The following is a 16,062-nucleotide window of genomic DNA, read 5'->3' on the forward strand; positions in this document are numbered from 1 at the left end:
AACCCCAAAACAAATCCATGTTCTCTTTTTTAAGTTTTTAAAAACCTGTATAAATTAACACCTATATAGTCTATACCAAACAGCAATACCACCCCACTTAAAAAAACTAAAACAAACAAAACAATATGGTGCCGATCACGATCCGGCAAAAACCGGGTACGAACCGTCGGACGGAGCATATTCTCCGTCCGACGCGTACCCGGTCGTCAAAATTTACAAACAAGGAATTACGATTCGCACGGAACACCATTTCCGTACGATTCGTAAAAAAGGCCGACCGAACAAAATAAACCTACCAATGCGATCCGGGAAAGGGCCGACCTGACGTCGGGACGTTCGCAGCCTGCCATTCACGAACCAGGAATCACGATTCGCACCGACGTCATCCCGCACGGTGAATATTTCCGGCTGCCAAAAACTGCCGGGAAATCAGGACGACGTGAACAAGGACCACCAGTACGCGACGGACACACAGGACGACGCGAACAAGGAGGACCCGTACGCGACGGACAGACATGGACCCGAACCTACGGGTCATCCCGGCCCTCATAGCAGTCCACCTCCTCTACAGGTTCCGACGCAGACGCCGCAGAAGGTCAGAACAACTAAGGGAGGGGGGAAAGGAGGGGGGGTGGGGGTGGCAGGACCAGGGCAGGCCACAAAACCCCCACCAAAGTCACACACCACACATGCCCAGGACATACCTGACACCCATGCCCTGGTCACTACGAGGGGGTGGGGGCGTGTCCAGCTAAGCCAGCGACCGCCACAACGGAAGTCCGTCACCACGCGAACCGGCAACACAACCAGACCGGTACGTCCCGTACCCACGCCTCAAGAGCGTGGGTACGAGACGTACCACGCCCACACCCACGTCACCCCAACAATGGCGGGACGGATCGTACCCACGTGGCAAAGGCCTGGGTACGGCCCGCACAAGCATCACATAGCGTGGGGATAGAGATGTACGGACCCTACCCCCACCCCCCCTATGCATGGAACGTACCCCCACCCCAACAGTGTGAGTACGACCCGTACCCTCACCCGCGTATGCATGGGGCGTACCCCCACCCCAACCGCGTATGTACGTACCGTACCCCCACCCCACCTGTGTATGTACGGACCGTACCCCCACCCCACCTGTGTATGTACGGACCGTACCCCCACCCCACCAGTGTATGTACGGACCGTACCATCACCCGTGTATGCATGGAGCGTACCCCCACCGTGTATGTTCCAAGCGTACATATCCAGAAATAGGAGGTGTGTGTGCAGAGTCCTCCCAGCAGTGCCCTGAGACAGGAGGGGTGGGTGCAGAGTCCTCCCAGCAGTGCCCTGAGACAGGAGGGGTGGGTACAGAGTGCTCCCAGCAGTGCCCTGAGACAGGAGGGGTGGGTGCCTAACACTCCCAGCAGTGCCCTGAGACAGGAGGGGTGGGTGCAGAGTCCTCCCAGCAGTGCCCTGAGACAGGAGGGGTGGGTGCCTAACACTCCCAGCAGTGCCCTGAGACAGGAGGGGTGGGTGCAGAGTCCTCCCAGCAGTGCCCTGAGACAGGAGGGGTGGGTGCCTAACACTCCCAGCAGTGCCCTGAGACAGGAGGGGTGGGTGCAGAGTCCTCCTAGCAGTGCCCTGAGACAGGAGGGGTGGGTGCAGAGTCCTCCCAGCAGTGCCCTGAGACAGGAGGGGTGGGTGCAGAGTCCTCCCAGCAGTGCCCTGAGACAGGAGGGTATGACACGTACTGGGGTGGGGGTACGACTGGAACGTACTGGGATGTAGGTGCACGGGGGTATGACACGTACTGGGGTGGGGGTACGACTTGAACGTACTGGGGTGTACCTAGACGGGTGGGGGTATACATCCACGGGGGGTATGTGTCGGACGTACGGGGGCTGGGGGGAGTGTTGGGCGCGTATGCGGGCACATGTCTCCATGGTTGCTATAGGAGTTCGGTGCGGACGGTGTTTTTTCCATACGGTTGTAAGCTCGGACGCACAGGATGGATCGTGATTCCTCGGTCGGACTTGGCTTTTCACGTTTGTAAGGTAAATCGTCCGAGGACGTGTCGGACACATTTTCCGACCCGAGGACGTGTGGGGAATGATTCCCAGTGCGGTTCGTATGGACTTTTTACCATGCGAATCGTGATTGCCAGTTCGTACGGCACTTGTAAGATTCGTACGGTAAAAAGACCGGATACGAGTCGCACGGGGTAATTTTTTACCGGATCGTGATCGGCACCTATATGTTCTTTAACTTTCAGAGACTACATCAACTAAACAGCATTTTGTCTACAAAGAAAATCTTCATTCAAATACAACCAAAAACACTTGGTAAGTATATATAAAAAATTTTTTTTTTGCTATTTTCATTTAAATATATAAAGTACTATTGCATATATTTTCATATACATTTTTTCCAGATTTCTAACACATCACAATGACAGAAGAAGCCCAATTTATAACATCGCAGAAAGGAAAATTCCTATTGTGTTACATGGGTTACACATACACCCAAGAAAAGCAGACGGAACGAAAAGTGAACTGGAAGTGTTCTAAATATTATTCAAACAAATGCTCCGGACGAGCAACAACAAGAGAAACAACTGTACTATATACTAGAGAGCATAACCATCCACCCAATCTCTCTGAAATAGAAGTCAGATCAACCCTTGAAAATATAAAAGAATTAAGCACTGGTTCACAAACTGCTACAAGTGTTATCCTAAAAGAACTATTACCTAGAGTGCCCAAAGAAGCAAGAGGCCAATTACCATCAATTGCTTCTATAAAAAGAACAATTGCTAGGACCAAAAAATCAACCACAACAACAATACCATCCCCTAAAACTTTTCAAGATATCATCATTCCACCAGAATTAACTATCACCCACAATAATGAACCTTTTATTTTTTTTGATAACAAAAGTACAGAAAAAAGAATCATAATGTTTGCTACTGCAAACAATATAACTAAACTCCAACAATGCCAAACATGGATGATGGATGGCACCTTTACAATATGCCCAAAACCATTCTACCAGCTTTACACAATACACGGTCAATATCACAACACTTCCATACCTTTAATCTATGCACTATTACCTAACAAACAAAACACAACATATAATGAAATGCTAGGAAAAATAAAACAAGAATCAAATGGTTTTTCCCCTCAAAGAATTATCATAGACTTTGAGCAAGCCATGATAAATTCCATTCTAAAACTGTACCCCCATACATCTATCCAAGGATGTTACTTCCATCTAAACCAATGTATATGGAGACATTTACAAAAATCTTCACTAAGTGTAGAATATGCCACAAACATAACTTTTGCACATCAAATAAAACTTCTAACAGCCCTAGCTTATGTACCAACCACAGATGTTGCAGAACATTACAATCTTTTATTAGAAAGTCCATTCTACAAGAAAAATGAACTAAAGTTATCTCCCCTCTTAGATTATTTTGAGGATACCTGGGTGGGGAGACTACAGAGATCAGGCCATAGACGTCAGCCAAAGTTCCAAATACCTTGGTGGAATGTATATCTAAGTACACTCAACCAACAATCCAAAACTAACAACGCAGTCGAGGGCTGGCATAATGCATTCCTAACTTCTACTGGGAGAACAACTCCAACACTACAAAAACTACTAATTGCCATACAAAAGGAACAAAGTTTCCAAGAATTAAGAATGCAATAATCTGTCCTACAATTAAAACCAAAACAATCTAGACAAACTACTCAAATGTATAATTACCTACAACAACAGGTACAGCTATACCCATCCACAAGAGGACTTGAGTACTTAAATATAATAGCTCAAACTCTCTTCTAAACCCTTTCAAAAATATTTACCCACAATTCTACTAAAACAACTATCACAACATAAAGAAACCACTTTATTATATCACATATTTAATTATGTGGTCTAAAATATATAAATAATTTATATCTACATATATTTAGACAACATAATTAAACAAAACAAGTACACAACAACAATAATAAAAATAGAATATTTTCCCACCCAAAATTAAAATATTTAAATCAACTTACCTGTCTAGTTGCTCCAATAGGATAATAACATTCCTTCCAAATAAATCCAGGTAGTTCAAAATCCATAGGTATCAAAAATGAACCCAATTAAATGGAAAAATACAACTGTTTTTCGAAAAAATCGTCTAGGCCAAAAAACGACAATCCAATAACCATAAAAATCCCGAAAAATATTAAAAAGATAAATAACCGCTCCTGGAAACCCGAACAATAAAGGAAGTGTAAAATAAATATTAGTAAACACAACTAATACACACTTCCTTTAAAAAAAAACGGTGTTTGAAAGAGACGAAAATATCTTCTCCGTAAAACCTACAAAAGAGAAACAAACATTCCCACCCACACACAAACACACATAATGCACCTAAAAACATCACTACAAACATTATTCAAACACTATAAAACTTTAACACACCTAAATAACAAAACACTAACAAAGCCGCAAACACGGAACACAACGTAAATTATAAAACCTTATGCAAACTATTACTAACACCCTAACTTCTAAAACATCACTCCATACACACTTATTACAACATTACTACTTCCACAAAACACTTAAACCTATTTAATAATAAAGAAAATAACTCTTACCTTCTCAAACGCGAAACAGCTCCCAACCGCGACCTGGATTCTACCAAAATAGCCCAAAACAACAGCGAGCGGTTACAAAATAAAAGACCCAAACAAACATAACAACTAAAAAAATACCAATAAATGTCCTAACTATTTATTTAACATTACACATTACTTTAAAAATTAGTAAAACATTAGAATAAAATACTCAAAAATAATACCTATTTATTTTATATATGTGAACATTATTTAACTTATAATAATTAATATAATAAAATAAATATATTTACTAATATAATAATAAAAATGTATATATTACCAAAAAACATGTATGAACATGATATAATTAATATATTGTATCTACAACATACCAGAACTAAAAATAAAAAGAACTATTCTAAAATGTAAACATTTTCAATATTAATTATCTAATATTAATATTAATAATTAAAATATATTAATCATATATTTCAAAACATACAATTTCTTATAAATTCAAATAAAGTGTAAAAATATTGACAGTACACAATGGTGCCGATTACGATCCGGCAAAAACCGGGTACGAACCGTCGGACGGAGCACAATCTCCGGCCGACGCGTACCCGGTCGTCAATTTAAACAAACAAGGAATTACGATTCGCACGGGGACAACATCACCGTACGAATCGTAAAAAATCCCGACCGAACAAAAAAACACCTACCAATGTGATCCGGGAAAGCGCAGACCTGACGTCGGGACGCTCGCAGCCAGCCATTCACGAACCAGGAATCACGATTCGCACCGACGTCACCCCGCACGGTGAAGATTCAGCGGCAGCCAAAAACTGCCGGGAAATCAGTACGACGCGAACAAGGACCACCAGTACGCGACAGACAGACGACGACGCGAACAAGGAGGACCAGTACGCGACGGACACACAGGACGACGCGACCAAGGAGGACCCGTACCCGACAGGACGACGCGATCAAGGAGGACCCGTACGCGACAGGACAACGCGAGCAAGGAGTACCAGTACGCGACGGACACACAGGACGACGCGACCAAGGAGGACCCGTACCCGACAGGACGACGCGATCAAGGAGGACCCGTACGCGACAGGACGACGCGAGCAAGGAGTACCAGTACGCGACGGACAGACATGGACCCGAACCTACGAGTCATCCCTGCCCTCATAGCAGTCCACCTGCTCTACAGGCACCGACGCAGACGCCGCAGAAGGTAAGAATAACTAAGGGAGGGGGGAAAGTGGGGTGGGGTGGGGGTGGCACGACCAGGGCAGGCCACAAAACAACCACATAAGTCACACATGGCCTGGACATACCTGACTCCCATGCCCTGGTCACCACGAGGGGGTGGGGGCGTGTCCTGATAAGCCAGCTACCGCCACAACGGAAGTCCGTCACCACGCGAACCGGCAACACAACCAGACAGGTACGTCCCGTACCCACGCCTGAAGAGCGTGGGTACGAGTCGTACCACGCCCACACACACGTCACCCCAACAATGGCGGGACGGATCGTACCCACGTGGCAAAGGCCTGGGTACGGCCCGCACAAGCATCACATAGCGTGGGGATGGATATGTACGGACCCTACCCCCACCCTGTATGCATGGAGCGTACCCCCCATGCCAACAGTGTAAGTACGACTCGAACCCTCACCCGCGGACCTACGGACCGTACCCCCACCAGTGTAAGTACGACTCCGACCCCCAACCGCGGACTCACGGACCGTACCCCCACCCCAACAGTGTAAGTACGACCCGTACCCCCACCCGCGTATGCAAGGAGCGTACCCCCACCCCAACAGTGTAAGTACGACCCGTACCCCCACCCGCGTATGCATGGAGCGTACCCCCCATGCCAACAGTGTAAGTACGACTCGAACCCTCACCCGCGGACGTACGGACCGTACCCCCACCCCCACCAGTGTAAGTACGACTCCTGGACTCACGGACCGTACCACCACCACACCAGTGTAAGTACGACTCGAACGCACACCCGCGTATGCAAGGAGCGCACCCCCCACCCCAACAGTGTAAGTACGACTCGAACCCTCACCCGCGTATGCAAGGAGCGTACCCCCACCCCAACAGTGTAAGTACAACCCGTACCATCACCCGCGTATGCAAGGAGCGTACCCCCACCCCAACAGTGTAAGTACGACCCGTACCATCACCCGCGTATGCAAGGAGCGCACCCCCCACCCCAACAGTGTAAGTACGACTCGAACCCTCACCCGCGTATGCAAGGAGCGTACCCCCACCCCAACAGTGTAAGTACGACCCGTACCATCACCCGCGTATGCAAGGAGCGTACCCCCACCCCAACAGTGTAAGTACGACCCGTACCCCCACCCGCGTATGCATGGAGCGTACCCCCACCCCAACAGTGTAAGTACGACCCGTACCCCCACCCGCGTATGCATGGAGCGTACCCCCCATGCCAACAGTGTAAGTACGACTCGAACCCTCACCCGCGTATGCAAGGAGCGTACCCCCACCCCAACAGTGTAAGTACAACCCGTACCATCACCCGCGTATGCAAGGAGCGTACCCCCACCCCAACAGTGTAAGTACGACCCGTACCATCACCCGCGTATGCAAGGAGCGCACCCCTCACCCCAACAGTGTAAGTACGACTCGAACCCTCACCTCGAATGCATGGAGCGCACCCACACCGTGTATGTCCCAAGCGTACATATCCAGAAATTGGAGGTGTGTGTGCAGAGTCCTCCCAGCAGTGCCCTGAGACAGGAGGGGTGTGTGCAGAGTCCACCCAGCAGTGTCCAGACCCAGGAGGGGTGTGTGCAGAGTCCTCCCAGCAGTGTCCAGAGACAGGAGGGGTGTGTGCAGAGTCCTCCCAGCAGTGTCCAGACCCAGGAGGGGTGGGCGCAGAGTCCTCCCAGCAGTGTCCAGAGACAGGAGGGGTGGGCGCAGAGTCCTCCCAGCAGTGCCCAGACACAGGAGGGGTGGGCGCAGAGTCCTCCCAGCAGTGCCCTGAGACAGGAGGGGTGTGTGCAGAGTCCTCCCAGCAGTGTCCAGACACAGGAGGGGTGGGTGCAGAGTCCTCCCAGCAGTGTCCAGACCCAGGAGGGGTGGGTGCAGAGTCCTCCCAGCAGTGTCCAGACACAGGAGGGGTGTGTGCAGAGTCCTCCCAGCAGTGCCCTGAGACAGGAGGGGTGTGTGCAGAGACCTCCCAGCAGTGCCCAGAGACAGGAGGGGTGGGTGCAGAGTCCTCCCAGCAGTGTCCAGACCCAGGAGGGGTGGGTGCAGAGTCCTCCCAGCAGTGTCCAGACCCAGGAGGGGTGGGTGCAGAGTCCTCCCAGCAGTGTCCAGAGACAGGAGGGGTGTGTGCAGAGTCCTCCCAGCAGTGCCCTGAGACAGGAGGGGTGTGTGCAGAGTCCTCCCAGCAGTGCCCTGAGACAGGAGGGGTGTGTGCAGAGTCCTCCCAGCAGTGCCCAGACACAGGAGGGGTGTAACACATGTGTGTGATGCCAGAATTACCCACATCCATACTGCCTACAAGGGAACATGTCCCCATGAACTCATGTCAACTGACTCCACACACAAGTACAGTGATCACCAAGGATGCCACGATTGTTGGAGGTGGAGACATGGCCATGCATGCATGGCCAAAGTAGAAGGGCTCCGTCACACACACAGCTCATGTACACACAGCTCTGCGCTAAACATTGTGAACACCCTGCAGGGAAGAAACTGGGTACACAGAGGAAGGAATACACCCTGGGACAATTGAACCATGCAGTAACTGCTGACATGACCTAAGGAAGTTAGCCAACACCTTGTGATGGCACACAGATCCCAGGGTCGCCCCAAAGAGCAGAACACTACTACAAATCCCACACACCCAAAGCCTTAAACACCACCCAAAACAATGTAGCAGCCCCACCAACACCAATACCACCATAGCAGGAGTGTGATAATGACAACAAAAATAAGCTTTATTCAGCATGAGCACAATGTCCGTGGATCAAAGGCAGTTCAAATTCAACAAAGGCCATAGGGCAGTCAATGATTCCCAGCTGCATGGGGGACACAGTGGGATGTGTGTCCCCTACCTTGCCTGCACAGTCAAATGCCATCGTCTTCCATACTGGTGAGGGCATCAGGGGGGGGGGAAGCAACAGGCACCGCAGGGACATCAGGGCAAAGGGGCGGCGTTGTGGGTGCAGGGATGGAGGACTCAACCACAGGGGGTGTGTCATGGCCAAAGGCGGAGGCCAGGATGGCACTACACACCTTAGCAAGGTCCTCCAGGGAGTCCCCTGCACCCGAAGTGACCTCAGGCCCCAAGGAGGGGGGGGGGTCAGAGGGATGGGTTGCAGCGCCACCGGGGGAGGGTGGAGACAGGGGGGGAGACTCAACCACCCTGACCGAGGACTTCCTTGACCGCTTGCGTGGTGGCGTAACTGTGGGGCTCAGGGACAGAGCGGCCATGAAGGAGTCCTTGGGGGAGATGTGGCCAGGAGAGCTGAGGGGAGGGGATTTGGAGGGAGTGGATTGTGTGGAATGCGGACTCCCACTATGGCTGCGTGTCACACGTTTGCCCCCCGACCCAGTGGGTGTGCCTATCTCACCCTGTGTGTGCGTGTCAGGAGGAGTGCGGTGGACCTTCCCTGCTGGTGTGGTGCCTGTGTCTGTTGTGGTGGGTGCATGCCGACGTCTGGGTGTACGTGGGACAGGCATGGAAGTGGGAAGTGTGGATGGGGCAGGGGTAGGTGGGGGGAGGTCGCGCTGCAGGAGACCCACTGCTGCAGTCAGTGTGGAGTCTATGGACCTCAGAAAGTTGCGTTGGTCAGCCTGCAAAGAATGAATGCCCTCCAAGAATGCCTCGATGTTGCTGAGGGTTTTCCCGTGGGAATGGAGGACATTGAGGATCGCAGCCTGACCAACCTGCATTTGCCGCTGGATGTCCATAGACTCAGCATTGGCGGCAGCAGTGGAGACAGGGGCAGGGGGTGCGGTGCCTGGCAGGAAGGAGACATGCGGTGACCGGGCACGCTGGGAAGGGACACGAGCAAGTGGGAGGCGGTTGGTGGGAACTGAGGGGGCGGTGCCAGGTGTTGTTCCACTGTCAGCTGCTGGTGCAGCCTCCGCCAACTCGGAGACATCCTCCTCGGACCTGTCAGCTTCGTAGTCTGATGTGCCAGTCGACAGGTCCTCGGCCACACTATCCTCCGCCTCTGTCCCACTCGATGTGCCAGCCCCGATGTCACGGCTGGCACTGGTGCTCGGTCCCTCCGCCTGGTCTGTGTCCATGTCTCCCTCTGTGTCCCCCGACGATGCTGTGGGCAGGGTGGAGAGACAGAAATTAATCAGACACCTGTACACATCTGTCACATGAGTCCAATCTACATAGTCAACATTGCATAGCCTGAAGAGGAAGATCCCTAACATCTGCAAAACAAGGTACCGATGTAGGGCATGAAACACACAGTTGGTTGAGCCACCATGCCACTGAAATACCATGGAGAACATGAGACAATAGCTGAAGACAGGAAACGGAGTCTGACATAGCACCCAGGCCCTGGGGACAATCCTGCACTGCATCTGCACCACACAGCGTTGGTGAAAATACCGATGACCAGGGACAATAACCATGAACTTGACACACATGCTGCATAGGTAATGCTGCAAACATGCCCAACATAACTCGGTCACTGCACCTTGCGTGTGTGTCCAGTAACATCACACACTGGCCAGACCCAGCAATTAGGAATCAGGATTTGACACATAGGCATTGCCCGCCCCAAGCAACCCCCACACGATGCTAATTGTTGAGACACAGGTGGCACCAACATCTCATAGTCTGGGTGATAAACACAGTGGCAGGCAAAAGGCAAGATTGGACGCAAAACAGCCAAGGTGCGCCTGTACAAATAATGAGGTACCAGTGCCCATCCTCAGATGAGTATAACAAGACACACAGGCACTGGCAACTGTGAGTATGAAGAAGGACAATCAGGTCATGCTGCACAGTGGACACCTGTACATAATAGCACGTCTATATACATGGTGACAGGGGACAATGGCACAGAGCACAACCTACGCTGTAGACAGTGAGAGTGTCCAAGTTGATGATGACACAAACAACACTGAGGATAAGGTGCCCCAGGGGACAGTATTGGGCACGCAACTACATGCTACTGAATGGGAATGACTGCTACACACGTCACCATCCCTGCACTATGCGTATCGCACACTCATGCACATCATGTCACAGGCCACTACATAGGACATGCGCGCTGTAAGGCATGACACATGAGAGACCAACTCCCATGTCTGGAGCCAGCATCAGTGCCAACTGACATGGAACCCACATGCAGTGAACTTGACAGTTCACAGGCAAGGTCCCACAACCTGTTACCCACCACCACCACACATGATGCTACAGTCATTGTTCTCGTGGACAAAGCGCCAGCCTACATTACCTTGTGAAGGAGTGACTACACACAGACCAGGGAACACATTGCAAGGAGGGGAAGGGTGGCAGGGGCGCAGCGCTACACTGGGGCAAACTGGATGTGCACAGCACCTTTAAACCCTGCCAGTCAATTAATGCCACTGTGCCCTTACAAATGCCGGTGACACACAACAAACGCACATGTACCTACCCCCTTCCGCCTGCTGCATCGCCTGTAAGCGCCTCTCCAGGTCTGGAAAGACCACCGGCAGCACACGCCTGTGGAGGTGGGTCAGACGGCGGCGGCCGCGGTTCTTGTGGCTCTCAGGTGAGTCCCCCAGCAGGAGCCGTGCAATCCTCCGCGTCCAGCACCGGATATCCTGCCAGCGTTTCCTCACCTGGGACAGGCTCCGCCTCCGACCATCCACACGCCTCACGGCACTGACGGCGGTCAGCCAGATCTGCTCCTTGGCAGTGGCGCCTACCTGTGAGGAAGAACAAGTGACACCACATCAATACACCAGCCACATGTCACATAGAGACAAATGAGAACAAATTAGCTGTTTACAACAAGGCATGTCATGCAGCCAACGCATTGCACCTCTGTCATAGGGACATCATCCTCTGGTGAGGTTAAAGCCAGTACGTGCCATAGTGGGTACACAGGTGGAATGATGGCTATGTCACAATCAATGATCAAGGCTCACACTGAGCATCACACCCACCCCTCCTGTCTCAGGGCACTGCTGGGAGGACTCTGCACCCACCCCTCCTGTCTCAGGGCACTGCTGGGAGGACTCCGCACCCACCCCTCCTGTCTCAGGGCACTGCTGGGAGGAATCTGCACACACCCCTCCTGTCTCAGGGCACTGCTGGGAGGAATCTGCACCCACCCCTCCTGTCTCAGGGCACTGCTGGGAGGACTCTGCAACCACCCCTCCTGTCTCAGGGCACTGCTGGGAGGACTCTGCAACCACCCCTCCTGTCTCAGGGCACTATTGGGAGTGTTAGGCACACACCCCTCCTGTCTCAGGGCACTGCTGGGAGGAATCAGGCACCCCCCCCCCGGTACCCCCCCGACAGTACATGGCATGTGTGTCACACCAGGACACAATGCCGGAATTCACAGTCAGAACATAGGGACAGTCTGTGGCAGTGGCCTATGCACTCACCTGATACCCTGGTCGCCCATACAGCATGGGGTACTGTGGGAGGATCACATCCAGCAGAGCCATGTTCTCCTCCAGGGTGAATGGCTGTGACCTCTCCACAGCCCTTGACATGGTTCCAGGGAATCAGTAGCAGCAGCTTGGTCGACAAATGCAAAGATGTGCAGGCAAGTACTCCCTCATGGGACCTGGCTGCCTTATATGTGCCCTTCTGCCCAGTCTCATGCACAGGAGTACAGAGTGATTGGTCACTCACATTTGCATCCTATGTTTCCACCAATCCCTTCAAACCTAGCAGTCTGTGGGTTCTCTATCAGTTTCATTCTCCTGCATGATGTCAGCCCCACAAACACATTGCAACAAAGTAGAACAATTCCAACTGACTTCTGCTGTGCACCTTCCAGAACAATTGTGAAATTTGAACTTGGTCTCCATGACAACCAGCATGCATGTAGGCCTTAATACTTGTCCCCCATGTAATTTGGAGAATCACACACAGGTACGGTGCGTTTCGGGGCCTTAGGGCACCCAAAATGCATGGCAACGGCCCGTACATGCATGCCTACGTTCACTATCACTATGGGTCTGCACGCGTATGCGTACACGTAGTGGTAGGGACCGTACACACGCATGTACGCTCACTATCACTATGGGTCTGCACGCGTATGCGTACACGTAGTGGTAGGGACCGTACACTCGCATGTACGCTCACTATCACTATGGGTCTGCACGCGTATGCGTACACGTAGTGGTAGGGACCGTACACTCGCATGTACGCTCACTATCACTATGGGTCTGCACGCGTATGCGTACACGTAGTGGTAGGGACCGTACACTCGCATGTACGCTCACTATCACTATGGGTCTGCACGCGTATGCGTACACGTAGTGGTAGGGACCGTACACTCGCATGTACGCTCACTATCACTATGGGTCTGCACGCGTATGCGTACACGTAGTGGTAGGGACCGTACACACGCATGTACGCTCAACATCACTACGTGTACGCATACGCGTGCAGACCCATAGTGATAGTGAGCGTACATGCGTGTGTACGGTCCCTACCACTACGTGTACGCATACGCGTGCAGACCCATAGTGATAGTGAGCGTACATGCGTGTGTACGGTCCCTACCACTACGTGTACGCATACGCGTGCAGACCCATAGTGATAGTGAGCGTACATGCGTGTGTACGGTCCCTACCACTACGTGTACGCATACGCGTGCAGACCCATAGTGATAGTGAGCGTACATGCGTGTGTACGGTCCCTACCACTACGTGTACGCATACGCGTGCAGACCCATAGTGATAGTGAGCGTACATGCGAGTGTACGGCCCTCTCACTATGGTTCAGCACGCGTATGCGTACTCGTAGTGGTACGGACCGTACAAATGCCTGTACGCTCGCCATCACGATGGGTACACATACGTCAGCACTCCCACAGTGATTTGGAAACATACACAGGCCCTCTTAGCAGCAGTACGGCGGTTTGTACACATCACTGTGGTGAGAGGCGACACACAGGTAGGAATAGGGCGCACATACATGTCCATGGATGGACATACTTGTCCAGGAATGGACATCAAGGCATCGTCTGTGCATTACTACATGTGTGGGGCACAGGTGTCACAGGCTGTGATGTGGAACATGCCACCTGAGTGGAGGAGGCACCAGATGTATGATGAGATGTGTACAGGTGTACTGTGTGAGGGTGCAATGTGTGCCAGGCATGCCCTTGACTCCTATGACATGTGTGCATGTCGTACTGCGCACTTGGGGTGAGCGTCACTGGCATGGCACGGACACCAACACACGGAAGTGTCCCATGATGCCCGGTACAGGGGTCATGACACATGACTTGTCACTGCCCACAGTGCACAATGTGACCATGTCATATATGTGTCCGGGATTTACATCAGGTTGATGTAGTGGCACCCTCAAAAGCTGCAGCCGTTGCAGCAACCAACATGTGTCTGTGTGTAGATTGTCATTGAACACTGTTCCGCACACCATGCCACATGTGTTATCGTATGTGAGGTGCACATGTATGCATGGGACACGGAGTAGCGTGACAAGGCCATGTCAGCATCCTCACAAGGAATGTGTGGTGAGTCATGACATGTGCACCTTCATGGCAAGGTGTGTGGGCTGTCCTAGTGTAATGTCATGTGACCTGTGGCTCTAGTGTTCCGCTACCAGTCTCTGCAATCGGCATCCTACTTCTGCTGATGTGTGGGTGTATGTCACTCCTGTCTTGCGTCTGGCTGTTCACTTGCACTGGGACACAGCTATTCCCATGGCGTGGCATGGGGAGGTTCTCAATCTCCGTGTGTAGCTGGGTCTTGGAAGGAGTGTCACCTTGCATCCATACGTGTCCTGGGCATGTAGCACATATCTGACTCCCTATGTGGCATGTGTGTATTGCCAGATTTACATGTGCTCAGTAGACATGAGTTGTTGTCGTAGTGCACTCACTCTTCCTTGTCACTTCCTCATTACTGCAGAGCACCGCCTCTTGCCCGGATTATTCCAGACTTGGCTGCCATGCAGGATAATGACAGGATCCGGCTCTACCGCTTCACCCAACCGTTGATTCTGGAGCTGACGGCGAGACTGGCACCACACCTGCAACCGCAGCACAGGTATCCTACGGCACTGACACCCCAGCTGAAGGTAATGGCTGCCCTACATTTCCTTGCCACGGGTACCTTCCAAAATACCATAGCTCATGTTGGTGGCATGTCCCAGAGCATGTTCAGCGGTGTGCTGCATGATTTCTTGGAGGCCATGTTGATTCACCTGGATGACTTCATCAAGTTCCCAACCCCTGAACAGATGACAGAGGTCAAGCGTGGATTCTATGCCCTGGGAGGGATGCCCCATGTCATTGGGTCCATAGATGGGACACATGTAGCTTTGGTACCACCACACGCACGGGAGGTGGCGTACCGCAATCGGAAGCACTACCACTCCATCAATGCCCTTGTGGTGTGTCAGTCAAACATGGTGATTTCACATGTCTGTGCTCGTTTCCCAGGATCAGCACACGATGCCTACATCATGAGGCGTAGCGGGATGCCTGATATGATGATGCAGCTGCGCAACGAACGGGCATGTGTTGTTGGTGGGTACAGTCTGTCTGTCCTGTATTCTGTATAGCCGAGCAGCACGACCGCTTCGCCAGTTCTAACGATATCCATGTGCTTTCCATGTAGGGGACGCTGGCTATCCCAACATGCCTTGGCTGCTCACACCTCTCCGCAACCCCATCACGCCGGCCCAGCTCCGCTACAACACCGCCCATGGACGGACAAGGCGTGTGATAGAGAGGACGTTTGGCATGCTGAAGAGCCGATTCCGGTGCCTCCACAAGACCGGCGGCGCACTCCCATATGCCCCGGCGAAGGTTTGCAAGATCTTCATGGTCTGCTGCATGCTGCACAACATGGCAGTTGAAAGAGCTGTGCCACTCATCCTGAATCAACATGACGAGGACCATCCACCCGTGGAGGACGAAGGCCTTGGCAATGGGGCTAGTGATGTGGAGGATGTGGAGCCGCAAGAGGACATCCGGACTCGGCTCATACGAGACTTCTTTGCTTAGTGGTGAGTACCAGTGTCTGAGTGTGCACGCCTTGGTCCCCGTGTGGCATGTGTTGTGATGTGTGTCTCCACCTGCATGTCTGGCACGTGAGTCAGAGGTGTGTGTGGGTGTGTCACTGGAGTGATGGTGGCAGTGATGGTAGTATTTCCCCAGTCATAATTGTGACCTGGCATGTGGTCATCCATACATGTGTCAAGTCAATGCACATGCAAGTGGCTGTGCT

The sequence above is a fragment of the Triturus cristatus genome, chromosome 5_2, assembly GCF_964204655.1.
Source record: "Triturus cristatus chromosome 5_2, aTriCri1.1, whole genome shotgun sequence".
NCBI lineage: Eukaryota > Metazoa > Chordata > Amphibia > Caudata > Salamandridae > Triturus > Triturus cristatus.